This window comes from Gopherus evgoodei, chromosome 1 (genome assembly GCF_007399415.2).
Source record: "Gopherus evgoodei ecotype Sinaloan lineage chromosome 1, rGopEvg1_v1.p, whole genome shotgun sequence".
Classification (NCBI taxonomy): Eukaryota; Metazoa; Chordata; order Testudines; family Testudinidae; genus Gopherus; species Gopherus evgoodei.
The window spans coordinates 101,463,098-101,481,446 of record NC_044322.1 but is presented as its reverse complement, the minus strand read 5'-3'; the positions used below and the strand labels follow the sequence as shown (position 1 = coordinate 101,481,446).

At 42.4% G+C, this 18,349-nt stretch overlaps 1 long non-coding RNA gene across 1 annotated transcript; it reads left to right on the top strand.

Moving 5' to 3' along the window:
• The first annotated feature begins 3,790 nt into the window (after positions 1-3,790).
• Positions 3,791-17,838, top strand: LOC115654268. Its single transcript, XR_004001151.1, has 4 exons — positions 3,791-3,926; positions 6,335-6,495; positions 7,128-7,312; positions 16,270-17,838. It is a non-coding gene; the product is annotated as an uncharacterized LOC115654268 (long non-coding RNA).
• The last annotated feature ends 511 nt before the right edge of the window (positions 17,839-18,349 follow it).

Genomic DNA, 18,349 nt, shown 5'->3' with positions numbered 1-18,349 from the left:
AAAATATTCATAAATGATCTGCAAGGTGGGTGAGCAGTGAAGATGCAAGTTCTGCGGATGACACAAAGTTATCTAGGTTAGTCAAGGTCAATGAGGACTGTGCGTAACTTCACAGAGACCTAAATGAGCTAAGTGAATGGGAAACACCATCGCAAATGAAGTTCAGTGTTGATAAAAACAAAGTAATGCACATGGGAGGGAAAAAACTGAACTACTCTCATTCCATAAAAGCTTAGCTCTATCAACTTAGGAAGGGACTTGGGTGTCAGTATGTCAGTTCAGTTAATAGGTCTGCTCAATGTGCAGCTGCAATCAAAAAAACTAATAAGATGTTAGATTCTTAAGGACTAAGATGGATGGAGAATAATATGGACATTATACTGCCATTATAGAAATCAATGCAGCAGCCTCATCTGAAGTGCTGTGTGCAATAATGTCCATGGCCACCCTCTGCTCTGAAAGCTCATTGCATAATTAGAGGTAATTCAAAAAAAGAATACAAGAATAATTATGGGCACAGATTGTAAAAGTTGGGATTGTTTACCTTCAAAAGGAGGTGAATAGGAGGCGATATGATAAAAGTATATAAAACAATGAATGCTGTAAAGAAGATAAAGCAGGAATTTCTGTTCTCCCTGTCTCTAAGCAAGAACAAGGGGACATTCAGAGAAAATGAAGGCTGGCAAATTCAAAACTGATAAAAGTCAATTTTTAACACAACACACAATTAGACTGTGGAACTCATTGCCACAGGAAGTTGTTGAGGCTAAAAAGACACCACAAGTTATAGAACAGAGATAACAAGAATATCTAGAGTTATTACAGTTAATGCTAGCAAAAATTTCAGAAGAGATATTAAATCTCATGATTCAGAATTTAAGACAATCTCTAACTATTATGGCTTGTCTATACAGGAAAACATTTTCAGAATTTCTTTTTCTGTATAAATTTTGCAGAATAACAAATTCTAAATAATTACATCCACACCACCAACTTTAACCAACTTCCCTTTAATCAGTGCATCCATGACACTGAGGTTTTTTTAAAGTGCACAGTATTCTGGGATTTCATGGAGCATTATCCCACTTCTGGGCTCTACACATTTGGGGATTTATTTCATGATATACTGTGAGATACCTATCAGAAGACTCTGGAATTCTACAACTTGGAGTCAAACTAGAAAATTTCTAGATGCCTCTCTTGGCATCCCATGATTCATCTCTCTTTTGCGAGCAAGTTCCATTTTGAAACTGCTGTCAGTCATCATGGGAGGAACAAAGCTATATGCCACTATTGTGACAGTAGTTAATGTGAAGAAGCTGCTGCACTGGTATTTGCCAAACCAATTCAGGCAGAGAAGAAGAATTGAGTAGCCACTTGTGGATGAACTTTTCCGGGAGCAGCTTCACTCAGTGAGGGTGCTGTTTCTGAGCTCAAGAAACTATTGCTAACTAGTGGGATAGGTCAGTGATCCAAACCTTAGAGAAAAAGAAGAGGTGGTAGAATTTCAGGCTGACAAAATCCACTTTCTTAGAAATCCGTGCAGACCCCACCAGGGAACTGTAGCGGCAGAACACCAACATGACAGTTTCCCTCAGCATTGAGAAACTCATGGCAATCACTATCTGGAAGCTTGCCACCCCTATTGCTACCAATCAGCAGCTAACCCATTTAGTGTGGGTAGATCAACTCATGTCATGGAGAAATATGCTGTATCAAAAGGCACTGATGCCCCACATCATAAAGCTTGGAAATTATTATTGATGGATTTACATAGTTGGGTTCCTGAATTGTATTGAGGCCATTGTTGGGACCCACGTAACTATTCTTCAGGCCTCAGAGTTTATCAACAGAAAATGGTATTTCTCCATGGTGCACCAAGGCCTGGTTGATTACCATGGAAGGTTCACCAATAGTAATAATATTATGGAGTGGTCTGGAAAGGTCCATGATGCCATGATCTTTAAAAACTCAGGCCTATTTTGTTCAATGAGAAAGGGGATTTTGCTCCCAGAAGCACTATGGAATTAATTATCAGAGGGGTAGCCGTGTTAGTCTGGATCTGTAAAATAAGCAAAGAATCCTGTGGATGCATCCGACGAAGTGGGTATTCACCCATGAAAGCTCATGCTCCAAAACGTCTGTTAGCCTATAAGGTCCCACAGGATTCTCTGCTGCTTTTATGGAATTAATGGTGTTTTACACAATATCTTTGAGAACAAGGAAGAGTGCCTTGGTGATGGTTAGGAGGCAGAAGTGCAGAGACTACGGAACGCTAGGAACAGCCAGACCACAGCAAGTCATCAGGGTCACAAGATGACTCATACGTGGGGGCTCAGGGTTAAAATGTTGAAATGACATTTTATTATGCATTGTGAAAGGATCTTATGAAATGGAAATTTATGATGTGTGCAGCAATGTTACTGAAGGGCATTTTATGATGTATATGGCATATGTGTAATTTTATAAACTGTTCTGAACCTTTGTCAATAACTGAACATCAGATAAATTCAAGAAAGTTCAAGACAGCTTAAAAAACCTAATAGTGAAAACTATAAACCAGTGGAACATAAACCACAATACAAAACAGTGCAAATGTTATGGAACATAACAGTGCAGATGGGGAACACATGTATATATTTGTGCTGTTCTGGTCACAAATATGTAGGTGTAGGATTTCTACCTGGTATCTTTGTGTTGGGGTGTAGAATGGCAAGGGAAGAAACTTTCACTTGTAGTTGCAGGAGTGAAGGTGGGGGTTCCAATGTTCACTGTTTTACTTGGGGTGAGGAATGGGGACAGCTGTGCTTGTCTCTGGAACATGGGGATATGCTGCTTCCAGAGTGCCTTGTTTTCCCCGGACTGTAGGACAAGCTGGGCTGTGGTTGTGATGTTGTATGGGAACATTGTAGCAAAATGATGTCCAGCAGGACCATCTACTTCTGCACCAACTACAACAGCTGCTTTTATATGTCCCTCTCTTTATCAATGTTGTTTGTTGTCAATTCTCTATGCTTCTCTCTCTGCAAGGAGACTTCCCGTCACTCCTCTTATCGCTGCGGTGCAGACGTAAGGTCTCCAAACATTTCATCTCTTGTCATCCTTTTTTTGACCTAAAGGTTTGTCAGGTATTGTGAGGTTGATAACACTCCTCTCTGTGAGGGCCGCACTGACTCCCTGTCAGTTGCAAGAGCTGGGCAGGCTGAGGAATAGAACAAGAAATTATTGTACTAATTCTCGTCTCCATGTCAACAATGACAAAACGTTGCTTTTTCCTCAGTTTTGAAATATTATTCCCAGAGTCTCTTCCCAGTTGGGAGGAGCTTAGAAAAGTTATGATGTTTTCCACCTTATTTGCCCTTTCTTTGGGCTCCCCTTTCTATGGACAGGGGGTTGGTTGGATGCCTTTGAGGGCAGCAGGGGATAGGTTAGTAATTGCACACGTGCCTCTGAAGTTGTCCTTTCTTCGGAGGATGTTATCTCAAGGTTTGTCACCAAATGGCAAAGAAATGTCTTGTTTAAAAAGGCAATGGGCAGACCAACAAGATATGCTGCAATGGTCAGGGCCAGATTTAACGCAGGGGCTTTAGGGGCTACAGCCCAGGGCCTCAGGCTAAGGGGGGGCCCAGCACAGCAGGGCTCAGGCAGGCTGCCTGCATGCCTTGGCCCCATGCCACTCCCAGAAATGGCCAGCTGCTGGCACGTCTCTGCAGCCCCTTGGGGGAAGGGAGGTTTCTGCTCCCAGCACTGTCCCTGCAGCACTTGCAGGCATGGGCAGCATGCGAAGACATGCTCTCTCTCTCCCCCCCAGGGGCACGCAGAAATGTGCCAGCAGCTGGCTGCTTCTGGGAGCTCCATGAGGCTATGGCAGGGAGGCAGGCAGCGTGCCTGAGCCCTGCTGCACCACCATCCAGGAGCAGCCTGTGGTAAGTGCCTCCCGGCCAGAACCTGCACCTCGCAACCCCTCCTTCACCCGAACCTCCTACCCTAGGTCAGAACTCCCTCCTGCACCAAACTCCCTCCCAGACCCTGCACCCACTCCTGCACCACAACTCCCTGTTCCAGGTCTGAATCCCCTTCCTGCACCCAAACTCCCTCCCAGACTCCGCACCCTCCTGCACCCCAAAACTCTGCCCCAGCCTGGAGCCCCCTCTTGCACCCAAACTCCTTCCCAGAAAGAAACTAATATAACAGCTGTTCTAAGGTAAGAAGTAGACTATTATGAATTAACTTAACTATATTCTACGTGTTTTAAGACGGAAATATAACCAAAGAATGGCTTTATGTTAATTAAAAGGCAAGTTTAGTATGGCATTATCAGCCTTAATGCCATAATTGTGAGCATTTTGTTTTAAATTAGGAAAAAGATTTGTATACAAGGGCCCCACAAAATCGAATGGCCCTGGGCCCACAGGAGAGTTAATCCGGCCTCGGTCCCCTCCCCCCCCCGAGTACTGCTGCAGAACTATACAGCTGGCCTCAACAAGCCTGCACTGCCTTTCAATGTTCATGCCAAACTACAGCACTATCTTTGGGTTCAATTCCCTTTTACAACGGCAAAATAAACAGACTTCTGCAGTGATTATTCTGAACCGAAGAGGTTAACAATTCTGAGTTGCTGAGTGCCTTTTAATCTCTATGAATTTTTAAATGTCTCGCTTTGGGAAATGTAATCATAAAATGCTATAGTAGCTAAATGCTCAGGGCATTACTCAAACTGTGAAGAAAAGACCTTTTATATTGTGTTTTTTTCTTTTCCTGTATCTGCCCTTTCAATAAATGTGCCTGCATTACAATGTTGTAACTACTGAGGTTGCTCAGGGCTGGAGTTCACCAAACCCCTATGATGCCAGTAGCATGCCAGGTGCAGGGCCGCCTGGAGGAGGGTGGGGTGCAAGTGGGGCAATAGGCCTCAGGCCCCGGACCCCACGGGGCCCCATGAGAATATAGTATTCTATAGTATTGCAACTTTTTTTTTAATGGAAAGGGCCCCCAAAATTGCTTTGCCCCAGGTCCCCTGAATCCTCTGGGTGGCACTGGCCAGGTGTACTGTGACTTGCAGGCAAGCAGTATAGGTGATTCAGCAGTTAGATTTTGGAGTCGCTAGCCCTGGTGGGTCCCAATCTTCTTCTTTCATATAGCTTGAGTAGGTAGCAATGACTACAGATTTAATCTAAGTTTGATAGCCAGCACATTGCCACAGCAGTGAGTTGGTGAATGTCCTTCAGGCCCCCAGCAAAAGAATGAAGGGGATACTCGGATATGATGTGCTCCCTCATTTGTTCCTGTTGACAACAGTTGCATACAGTTGTTTGCCTCATTTTCCATTTAAAGAGGGTTTGTCCACATCTCCCATGAAATATCTTGATGTGACTCAATCTGCACCAGTCTTTCCAACATACATCAATACCCAGTGGTTCCTCAGCACGGTCAGTGATAAACTGTTTGTTTTCAGTGGTCAAAATGCTCCATGTGGCTCTCCATTGAGCCTCAGTGTTGAAGTTGGGTGTAAGGCTCTTCATGTGGTTCCATAAAGGTTTGTGGGATTTTAATCTCGTCTTTGATGGGTTCTGCAGGTCATCCTGTAGTGGGATCCTCATGTTTGCATTGACATGGTTAAGAAAGCAAGATGCCTAAGCAGCTCTTCTAATCTGTGAAGGCTGGATGTGTGATAGGACCAGAACCCAGTCAACTGGGATTTATTTGAGTGTTCCTGACTCTGTGTATAGTGTTACTGAGTTGAGTGTCAAGGAATTTGGTGTGACTACTGTGACACCACACTGGTGTACAATATTCAGCTGCAGAATATACCAAGGCAATTGTTGCAGTTCCTAAAGTCTGTGGACTGGAACCCCATGCTGTTCCAGCCAATTTTCTGATAAGTGTGACACGAGACCTGAATGTATCATGGATGTTCTCAATGTGTTGTCGAAAGGTCAAACTCTGGTCCAGTGTAATGCCAAGATTCTTTGGATTAGCCACATGGCTAACACTCTAACCACAAAATTGCACATCAAGTCTGGTATTAGCCATTTTATTGTTCAGCTGGAAAGCGGTCACCATGGGATTTTGAGTTAGGCCTAAGTTTCCAGCACTGGAAATAATCAGCCATTGTGCTAAGATCTCAGGTTAGGGTGCAGCTGATGGTATGGAGGCTTGTATGCTGAACAGCTAGGGCATTATCATCTGCATGGATGAATTTCCTTGACTCCGTCGCTGGTATATCTCCAGTGTATAGATTAAAAAGTATTGGGGCCAGGACCAAGCCCTGAGGGGTGCCCAAGTTAAGAGTTCTTGGTTTACTGATCTGCCATTAAGTTGTACCTTAAAACAGCGGCCATTGTCACCAAGAGACGGATCGTTCGTCAACAGTGAATGACGCGGGAGACCTTGAGGAGGAGGCCTTGTCTCCAGACAGTGTTGTATGCTGAGGACAGATCAACAAGGGTGATTCCTGTCTTCAAGTTACGTTGGAATCCTGTCTCGGTGTGGCCGGTAAGTGAAGCTACTTGGTCACAGCAGTTCCAATTTTGGGCGAAATCCTGCCTGCTCCACTGGGTGGATGTCTTCGATGATCTCAGACAGCCGATAGAGCAGCACCCATTCCAGGACCTTGCTGCTGGTTGAGAGGAGAGAGATGGGGCGGTAGCTGGCTGCATCCTATGGGGGTTTCACAGGCTTCAGTAGGGCAACCACTGTTGCCTGTCGCCAGCTTGTTGGCATTTCTCTGGTTCTATGCACAGCAGTAAAAAGCACTGCCAGCCATCTCCGCGTCCCCAGGTTCTTGAGAAACTCTGAAGGAATGCCATTATTCCTGCAACTTTCCAGCTTTTGGTTTCCAACAGCACAATGTTAGTCTCCTTCAGAGAATATGGAGAGAAGAGTAGGGATTCCTCTGGATATTGTTGTAGGTTTCTGTGGAGTTCCCACTGGACCTCCTAGAGTGAAATCTTGTCTATCAGCATTTTGCTGTTAGAAAGAAGATGAGAGAACACAGCATTTGCGGTCACCTTTGCTGGGCATCATGTTACTGGCTGAGATCCTCCAAGTTGCCTCAAAAGAGCCAGTGCCTTATGGCTCAAATGGATGAAATCAAGGCTTTCAACAGTCTCTTTCCATCTTTCCAGGTGCACTGAATTCAAGGACTCAAGGAGCGCAATGGCTTTATCTGGGTTGCTTCTCCTTTCATATTCCCTCAGGAGCGACTCAGATTCTTTTGTCAAGCAGGGGATGAAAGCCTTGCAGTGACCACGTGGGATGTACTTCTTAGCAGTCAATTTTAGGATGTTTGTAAATCGGCCAAAGTTTCTAGGTGGGTCCCAATAACCACACAGTGTATATTAACACTGGAATTGAAGACCCAGAGCTGGCCCATGCCAGCTGACTTGGGCTCACAGGGCTTGGGTTAAGGGGCTGTTTAATTGTGGTGTAGACATTTTGTCTCAGGCTGCAGCCCAAGATCTGGGACCCTCTCACCTCACACAGTCTTAGAGCCCCGGCTCTAGCCTAAGCGCAAATATCTACATCACAATTAAACAGCCCCTTAGCTCAAGCCCTACAAGCCCATGTCAGCTGACACAGCCAGCCATGGGTTTTTAATTGCAGTGTGGACATACTCACAGACAAATGGCTAAGTGCAAGAGTATTTTACTAAGGCTGGCAGGATAAAGATAGGTTATAGATACCCTAGGTACGGAGACGTACCAGTTTCAGTTCAAAGTGAGCAATGGTGATTCTTGTGTGGGCTCCTGAGACAATCCAATTGACAGTGAGGGCTTGTCAGGCCCTGGGCTTGGGATGCCCTCTTCAGTATAGTCTCTATTCAAGCAAATAGGAGTTTGTGAGTTTCCAGGCCAGGTTCAACTAGTCTTTCTCATTGGGGCCCCTCAGCCCTGGCTCCCTGCCCAACTGCAGCTGCTCCGTCCATGCAGACCTGCATCCAGATATAATAACCAGCAGTCACAACCTCTTCCACAGGTGGCTCTTCCTACAGTTTCTGAAGTTTTCTCCCTGCCTCTAGCTTCTGTGAAGCTCCTAGCTCACCATGCAGCTGTGTCTCTCAAGGACCCCAGCCACTTCCTGGTTCAGGACCTTTCCCATTACTTGGTCAAGAGGAAAGGAAGGGATGTGCAGTGGGGAAGGGCCTGATTGCAGTTGTAGTTCCCTGCTTGGCAGACCCATCACAATGAGTTTGCTTTTTAACCTCTGTGGTGCAACCAGCTGGAAGAGGGGGAGCAGTAGAAAAGTAGGAGAGCAAGAGAAATTTTTATGTTTGCAGAGCTTAAGTTATTTGGGATGGATGCCATTTTGAACATGGGAATTGTGGAGCACAATAAAAACTGAGCAGGCTCAGAAAGGCTCATGTATGCCCAAAATGGCCGCATCCACCAAGCACCGTTTGAAACACCCTATATATTTGTGTTACAATATAGCACATACTGCTAAGTGGGAGAAGACACCCCCCACTCAGCACAGTCATACTGGGTTCGTACCTGAACTTCATGAGCTGTCTTCCTTAGTGTTTTCTTGAGCTCCTGTTGGGGAAAGAGATCCTGGCCTTCCGGGAATTTCCAGGGAAATTTCCTCATCAAAGTCCTGGTCAGAACCCATGCTCTTATAGTGTGCCCTTTGGTGCTGTCCACAAAATACCAGGGTTTGGTAAAAATCTGGTCCAGCTCATGCTAGCAGAGGCAGGTACTGGGCCCTGTCTTGTTGCTGCCCTTGTTTTTTTTAGTAATTCTGCCAGAGCTCCCTTCCTTTGTTGTGGTGTTGGAATTTGTCCCAGGAGTGACTGCTGTCTGTCATTTTCTTTGATATACACTCGTATATTTTGGCATTACAGTGACTGCTGCTGAAGCAGGAGTGGACTGTCTCCTCTTCCCAGATCACAAGGAAATCCATGATCTCTGCACAGATCTACACACATGGATGAGGGATGGCTGCTATAATCATAGAATCATAAGACTGGAGGGAACCTCAATAGGTCTTTTAGTCCAGTCCCTTGCATTCAAGGCAGGATGAAATATTATTTAGACCATCCCTGACAGGTGTTTATCTAACCTCATCTTAAACACCTCTGTCATAAATAGATAGTTAAGGGTTAATATCTCTTTCACCTGTAAAGGGTTAACAAATAGTGAACCTGAAACACCTGACCAGAGGACCAATCAGGAGACAAGATACTTTCAAATCTCAGTGGAGGGAAGCCTTTGTTTGTGTTTTTTGGGTTTTGTTTTGTTCTCTCTGCATTCTGAGAGGGTAACCAGACGTACTTACATGAGCTCTAATTTTCTATTCAAATAGTAAGTAACAGTAGAAGGCGGTTTAGTCTTTCTGATTGTCTTTTTTATTTGCAAATGTGTATTTTGCTGGATGGATTTTGATTGGTATTTGTGCTGGGGGAAGACTTCTTTCTAGTGTTTATAAGCTGAAAGACCCTGTAATATTTTATCTTGATTTTACAGAGATTTCTTACTTTTTTCTTTCTTTTTATTAAAAGCTTTTCTTTTTAAAAGACCTGAGTATTTTTTTCCCTTGTTAAGGCTCAAAGGAACTGAGTCTGTACTCACCAGGTAATTGGTGGGAGAAGGGAAGGAGAAGTGGGGGAGGAAAGGTGAATTTCCTCTGTGTTTTAGATTCACGGAGCTTGAATCTGTCTATCTCTCCAGGATAGCCCAGGGAGGGAAAGCCTGGGAGGGGGAGAGAAGGGAGAGAAAAAACCTGATTTCTCTGTGTTGTGATTCAAGGAGTTTGAATCATGGTGATCTCCTAGTGTACCCAGGGCAGGAAAGATCTGGGAGGAAGAAAGGAGGGGGAGGGGAAATGGTTTATTCCCCTGTGTTGTGAGATTCAAGGAATTTGGGTCTTGGGGGTCCCCCAGGGAAGGTTTTTGAGGGGACCAGAGTGCACCAAAACACTATATTTTTGGGTGGTGGCAGCCTATCAGATCTAAGCTGGTAATTAAGCTTAGAGGAATTCATGCTGGTACCCCATCTTTTGGACTCTAAGGTTCAGACTGGGGAATTATATCATGACATGGTGGTAGCATTGGGATAAGAATCCAAAAGCCAGTGAGTTAAAAGCAAAAGCCAGTAGGATTATTATTTTTCTTCTTTTCTCTCTGCTGGCTGTTTGTAAGCAGGGGAGAGAGTTTTTAAAACTACAGCCAGAAATTTTTTTTTCCTTTTCTCCTTTCTGGTTGTGCACAGAGACTGCCTGCAGGCAGAGACATTAAAGTTTAACGAGGGTCTTTTGTTAAACAATGGGAGTCCAACTGTGAGTCAAAAGGAACTCCAGCAAAACATAATTGCAAACGAAAGGCTTATTTATTTCTTCTAACTTTACCGTGAAAGACTAGGTAGAAAAAGTTAAAAAAAGACTCTGTTGCTAAGCAACCCTAAGAAGGCAGAAGAGGAACAGCATTTCAGGCAGTAAACAGAAGAGGGCGCACCAGCACAAGAAAGCAGGAACAATGAGCACCAACGCAGCAACAAGCAAACTAAAAATAGCTAAACTAAAAGCAAACAACAAACACAACGAACGTAAAAGACAAATGGCACTAATTCAGGCAGAAATGGCCAGGGAAGAGGCTGCCCACAGAAGAAACATGAAAAAGCAATAAAAAAAGATGGAAAAGCAACAAAAAGAAAGGGAAAAGAGGGAAAAAGAGAGAAAGCATGAACTGAAATTAGTGCAGGCTAGGCAGCATGCTCCAGCCAACCCTACTAACCCTTTGCCGGTTATTGTTCCACATCCCAAGAAATTTCCCACCTACAAGGCAGGTGATGACACTGAGGCCTTCTTAGAAAATTTTGAAAGAGCCTGCCTTGGGTACAACATCTCTGAAGACCAGTACATGATAGAACTGAGGCCACAGCTCAGTGGACCCTTAGCAGAAGTGGTGGCTGAATGCCTAAGGAAAACATGAATGATTATAAACTTTTTCAAACCAAGGCCAGAATCAGAATGGGGATAACACCTGAGCATGCCCGTCGGTGGTTCAGAGCCCTAAGATGAAAACAAGATGTGTCATTCCCCTGACACGCCTACCACATTGAAAAGAATTATGAGGCCTGGACATCAGGAACAAAGGTTAACAATATGGACGAACTGCACCTCCTAATACAAATGGAGCAGTTCTTAGAGGGTGTTCCTGAGGAAATAGAAAGGTACATCCTAGATGGGAAACCCAAAACTATAACCGAGGCGGGGGAGATTGGAGCCAAATGAATGGAAGTGACAGAAAAGAAAAAAGTAAGAAGTCTCTGTAAAATCAATATAAAATATTACAGGGTCTTTCAGCTTATAAATACTAGAAAGAAGTCTCCCCCCAGCACAAATACCAATCAAAATCTGTCCAGCAAAATACACATTTGCAAATTAAAAAAACAATCAGAAAGACTAAACCACCTTCTACTGTTACTTACTATTTGAATAGAAAATTAGAGAGCCTGTAAGTACGTCTGGTTACCCTCTCAGAACGCAGAGAGAACAAAACAAAACCCAAAAAACACAAACAAAGGCTTCCCTCCACCGAGATTTGAAAGTATCTTGTCTCCTGATTGGTCCTCTGGTCAGGTGTTTCAGGTTCACTATTTGTTAACCCTTTACAGGTAAAAGAGACATTAACCCTTAACTATCTGTTGGGAAATCCATGATTTCTGCACAGATCTACACACATGGATGAGGGATGGCTGCTATAATCATAGAATCATAAGACTGGAAGGGACCTCAATAGGTCTTTTAGTCCAGTCCCTTGCATTCAAGGCAGGATGAAATATTATCTAGACCATCCCTGACAGGTGTTTATCTAACCTACTCTTAAACACCTCCAATTAGGGAAATTCCACAACCTCCCTAAGCAGTTTGTTCCATTGTTTAACTACCTTGACAGAAAGTTTTTCTTAATGTCCAACCTAAAGCTCCCTTGCTGCAGTTTAAGCTCATTGCTTCTTGTCCTATCCTAAGAGGTTAAGAAAAAAATATTCTCCCTCCTGCTTGTAATAACCTTTTATGTTCTTGAAAACAGTTATGTCCCCCTTTAGTCTTTACTTCTCCAGACTAAACAAACCCAATTTTTTCAATCTTTCCTCATGGGTCATGTTTTCTAGACCTTTAATAATTTTTGTTGCTTTCCTCTGGACTGTCTCCAATTTGTCTACAGCTTTCCTGAAATGTGGTGCCCAGAATTGGATAAAATACTCCAGTTGAGGCTTTATCAGTATGGAGAACAGTGGAAGAATTACTTCTTGTGTCTTGCTTATCACACTCTTGCTAATACACAGCAGAATGATGTTTGATTTTTTTGCAATAGTGTTACACTGTTAACTCATATTTAGTTTGTGATCCACAATGACCCCCAGATCCCTTTCTGCAGTTCTTCTTCCTAGGCAGTCATTTCCCATTTTGTATGTGTGCAATTGATTGTTTTTTTCTATGTGGAGTACTTCACATTTGTCCTTATTGAATTTCATCCTACCTACTTCAGAACATTTCTCCAATTTGTCCAGATCATTTTGAATGTTAATCCTATCCTCCAAAGCACTTGCAACCCCTTCCCGTTTGGTATTATCCGCAAACTTAATAAGTGTACTCTCTATGCCATTATCTAAATCACTGATGAAGATATTGAACAGGACTAGACCCAGAACTGATCCCTGTGAGATCCCACTTGTTATGCCCTTCCAGCTTCACTGTCAACCACTGATAACTACTCCCTGGGAACAGTTTTCCAACCAGTTACGCACTCACCGTATAGTAGCTCCTTCTAAGTTGCATTTCCCTAGTTTGTTTATGAGAAAGTCATGCGAGGCAGTATGAATAATGCTGAGAATGGTATGTACCTCTGGGAATATGTGATTGCAAATGGGGTGAACCTCATTGGGCACCAACATTTAAACAGGGTAGTAGAGGGTGGAAAAGTAAACAGGGCGGTTGATCCAGATGTGACACAATATAGGGTGGGATAGCAGTGGGAGGACTGCCCAGAGGCAGAAAAGTTCTTCTGAAACACAGATGAATCCACAGGCCCCTTTTTCTGAATTAACTCATCACAAAATAAACAATCTACTTTCAGGCCAGGTAATTTAGAAAAAAAAAAGAATACCTTTGTGTGGACACAAGGCATTTTAATTTAAAAAGACTCCCATAGGTTAATGAGAAAAAAAGTCTCTCTATATATACAAGTTCTAGGCAGGAGTACTCAATTATTTTTTGTCAAGGTCCTAATTTCTTGGTCAAGGTATAGTCCAGGTCCAGACTCCAGAGAAAATCATTTTAAAATATAATAATAATGAGTAAATAAGAAGATGTAGGGGTTTGTTCAAAACCATCTGGTGGTCCAGATTTGGCCCACGATCTGCTTATTGACTATCCCTGCTCTAAAGATATGTCTATACTTCAAAAAAAAATACCCGTAACAGTGAATTTGAGAGCCTGGGTCTGAACTTGCACTATGGCACTAAAAATAGCCATGTAGATGTTCCTGTCTAGGCTGGAGCTCAGGCTCTCAAACCCACCCCTATCTCCAGTCCACGTGCGTATGCCCACATGGCTGCTATTATTTCCAAAGGGCAAGCCCAGCCTGTAGACTTAGGCTCTGAGACTCACTACTGTAGAATGTTTTTTGTTTATTTGCAGTGTAGATATACCCTATAAGATTAGAACAAGACCTAATGTGGGGGATAGATTATCCCACAACTAACTACTGCAGCATCTGGTCTGACTGAAGATATGATACTAGTTAGTCCTTGGGTCTGAACCAGTCTAGTCACTTCTAAATTCCAATTCTAAATTTTGTCTCAATTCTTCCTTTGAAATATATATATAGTGATTAATCCAGCAGAGAATTCCATTAATTTTTTACTGCAAATATTCTGGAAACTCAGCATCAAAAACAGCATTGTCAAAAAATGGATTTCTTATACATTAACACAGAATGCTTAGGACCTTACTTCCAGGAAGTAAAATGGAAGTTCCCATTGCAGCTTCTCAGGAGGTTATTCCCTAGCATTCCAGCTGTCCTCTGACTGAAACTGGTTTTCCCTTAAAAAAGTCATTCAACAGTGGGGAAAATGTCAAGTTCACATCCACTATGTTTTGCAATGTATAAATCAAGCTTTTTGATGAACAGCAACACTTTGTCACTCCTGGTTAATAGGTTAGCATCATAACCTTGAAAACACACATTTAATTCATTTACCTTTCTGAAATGTCAGCATATGATGACAGCTTGTACATCCTGACTTTATCGTCAGGATGATATTTGTGTTGTATGTTGTTCAAGAAGTGAACTCTAAACTTCTTTGCGCAGCTCAGTGAGTTTTTATACACGTTTTCATGTGAAAACTATCAAACTTCATTGTCCAGAAGCTCACGACAGAATCCACTCCTTCCTGCAGGACATGAATAAAATGTTAAGCGAGAGGCCTGAGTATGATAAGTGTAACCATCTTTACTATTTCATTTAAAGTGTGTATAAACCAAATCTCATTTGAGATACCCTTCTTATCATGCTGTGATTCCAGCTGCTTTTCCACTCATTGGAGATGCATCTTCACTACAAACTTATATGAACTACTTCTATAACAAACATTTTTCAAGCAAAATTCTTTCAGTCTTGTAAAATCACATTCATATTATTTTACCATCCCATCCCCAACCTCCCTGTTTGTTTCACTCACTCATTATATCTTGCCTTTTAAACTATATACCCTTTGGGACAGGTACTGTCTTTGACCGGGGAATTCAGGTGGTATTTTAATACAATTAGAATTGGTCAGAAAACAGAAGTTCTATTCCCCGTGAAATTCCTACTTGACTTCAAAATCTGTTTTGTTTTGAATAGGAACAAAAAGTTAAAATACCTATGGGACTGAAATTCTAAAAAAATTTGATTCAGACACATGAATACATTTTATTTTGAATGTATTGTTTCAATTAATTTTCACATTGACTTTTATATTAAATTATATGTTTATTATTTAATATTAAAGCCAACATGAAATGAATCAAAATGATCAAGTCAAAACAAAACATTTATCTTACTGAAATGAATTGTTTCAATATGAAAAGTGCTATGTATAAGGTAGGTATTATTATTAAAATGAAATGTTTCAACATTATTTCAATTAAGTTAGATAGTCAAAACAAATTGTTTCACTTTCCTGTCAAAAATTTCATGTAAACTGACATTTCCACACAATGTTTCAATTTTGACAAAGCTGCCTTTTCCAATGGAAAATTGTTCAGTCAAAAATATTTGTGCCTGTGCTACAACTAACTTGGAAACGCCTTTTCCAGTACTCTTAGTAGGTATCAATATGCAAAAAGAATGTGCTCATGAAATAATCTAAAAAGGTAAAATTGAGTCTCTTTAGAAATCTCTCATTTCCTCTTGTTACAAGGCAGAACGTTATAAAACTATGCCAATTATGTGGCTAACAATGTCTTGAGCCATTTCAGCATTTTGCCATGACACGCTATTATTTGAACAAGTAAATGTTTTATCTGTAGGAACCACTTTAGAAAATGGCTGGCCCTGGCAACCAGGAAACCTCTAGTTCAGTTGTACTCAGCCTACTCACTTTGGCATTGATTCTGCAAGTCCTGCTGTAATGTGCAGCAGGGAGCTCAAAGCTGTTGCAGTCCAGCAGCATCTCACGCACACAAATAAAGTGAAGAGCTAGGCATGATCCTTCACGCTAAGCAGCAGTCAGTCTCAAGCCCCTTATACATCTTCTCCCTTATGTCTCAAAATGCAGCGTAAAGAAGTGTCAGGTGTGGTGGAGACTAGTTGTGAGTTAGAGGAGACCTGAAGCTCAAGTGCAATCCTCAGCATATAAATGAGTCTATTGGCTATTTCTTCACCTCTTTATCCCTGACATTAAAACAGGAGTAATAAACTTCACAACAAGCACATGTGGGGAGTGCTGGACAAAAATCTGTAGTTCTGAAAAATGTATTCATGAATTTGGATCAAATTCAGAGAATAGGTTTAGCCAAAAGTGTTTAAATGGTTTATTTTGGGGAAAAAAATCAAAACAAACCCTTGCGGAAATGTCAGTTTGAAATGACATTTTTCAAAATGAAAGTGCTGAAAAGTTTGTTTTGAATCAACATTTTGATTCAAAATGTCATTTCAGTTCAACATTTGAAACTTTTCATTTTGACCTAAACAAAATGATTTATTTTTTTGTCTCAGCGAGGAGGGTTGGGGGGGGAATCAGTTTTGGTTCAAAATTAACCAGTTTTTTAAAATTTATTTTTCAGTTTGGCCCTGGAACTGAAAAATCGATTATTCATTCATGTCTACATATGGGGCCCCAAAGAGCTGCACATCCAGCCTGGCTGAATAGGGTGGAATAGATACCCTGGAAGACAGTTTGGTTGAAAAGCTACTAAGGACAGTTGGACATTTAGCCACCAGCATCAAAAGCTGTAATTTGATCCATGTTGGTATCTGCATTTTTACCTGAACTAGATCTGGACCCTAAAGAAAGGAAACAGAGCAAGAAAGTTACCTGTAGCTCCTAAATTGTAGTGAGCAGAGCTAGAGGTACCCTCTGGCAAAACTGAAAAGGGGAACAAGGTTTATTTTAAATTGAGAAATTCACTCAGTGAATTCTGTGGGATTAGACTAGAGTCCCTGCCGTTAACCAAGGGAGACAGGTATCAGGACTCCTAAATTATCCAGGACACAGCATTAACTTTCAATAGAGTTACTGCAATGGACACAGGAATCATTAGCCTGCAAACATCTTGCCTGAGACAACCATTAACCAAGTAGGTAAACGAGGGATTTCACAACAATCTTTATTTGTTGGTCTTTCTATGATGCTCATGGTTACATCATCTTGAGCTTGCTACAGAAATGACTAGCTTAACTATTAGTATTTTGCTAGGTCTACCTAGATCAGAGAGAGAAGAGAAAAGATAAACAGAATGAACTGCTCTAAACAAGGGTTAGGAGTCTGATTCAAAAGTAATTCGGCTGAGGCCAGTGAGATTATAGTGGAGTAAAACTGGCCTACTGTGAGAGCAGAAGTAGGTCAATTGTCTATAACATTGTAATGGTTCAGTGCATCTTATTATATTTGATGTACTGCAGGGAAAATAAAAGAAATTAGCTGGCCACCAATTGTTGTTAGAAACAAGGTTAATCAGATGCACAAATGCTAAATTAGCTGTTTTTTTATGTAGTTAGGTTCCTGGGATTACACCTTTAAATGTCTCAGTTAGATACAGCCTTCCACACAATTGGATCTCTCAGGTCAGGTGAGATAGTGTTACAACAGCCATAATGAAATACAGTAATGGGATAGGGTGGAGGGGTAACACCGCAATACTGAGTCTGCATATCTTCTAAAATGAAATACATGATTAGAATAAATAAGCTGTTTTGTAATGAAAGGGGAGCAACCCAGAAGTCACAGACAGCAATTCAGATGATTTTTTATAGCGATGGCAGTGAGATAATACGTTATGATCAATTTGTGTCACGTATAAGATAACTTTTCCATTTCGCCCATTAGGGAATAATTTCAAGTCACAAAGCTTATCAGCATCAGTGTCATATAACTTATCAGTCTCCAAGTTATATTCACCAGCACTGATTACATGGGTACTTCAGAGTTAGAGTCCCCTCTCTTTCTGGAAACATTGGAAAAACATCAAAGTAGCCTGGTTGGCAATCTCACAAATAGACCAAGGATTGAATGTCTATGGAGACTGAACTGCAGGTGTTGCCTTCAGCTGAGGGTTTGGTCAGGGTCTGCTCTGCTACTGACTGTGCTTTGTGTGTTCCATATGTAACCCTTCTGCCAGGTGGAGCTGGCAGTAACCAGGGCCAGGTTCAATATTCTAGGGGTTCCTTTTCAACAATATAAACACAGAACCAGCTTGAGCCCCCACCCAGTAACCTACCCAGGGATGGCAGGTTTGTATAATTTTTGATGGTGTCCATTCCCAGTCCAAGTCCTGCTCTGCCCAACCCCCCCCCACACACACACACACACGAACCTGCCTAAGGCTCAGGAAGAGAGTTTGGGTGCAGGACAGTGTTTGGGGTGCAGGCTCTGGGATGGAGTTTGGGCGCTGGGTGCAGGCTCTGAGCTGGGACAGGGGATTGGTGCAGGAGGAAGTATGGGGTGTGGGGCTGGGCTGGGGTGAAGAGTTTGGGGTGCAGCAAGCAGGCTGCCCAAGGACTGGGGCAGGAGACTAGAGAGGGGGACTCCACCCAGCCCTCTCCCAGCCAGCATCAGTGAGTTCCAGCACGACACCCCTCCTCAGCATGACACTCACCCAAGCCCCCCCAGGCTGCTGCTCAGGAGGTCTAACCAGGATAAGCCTC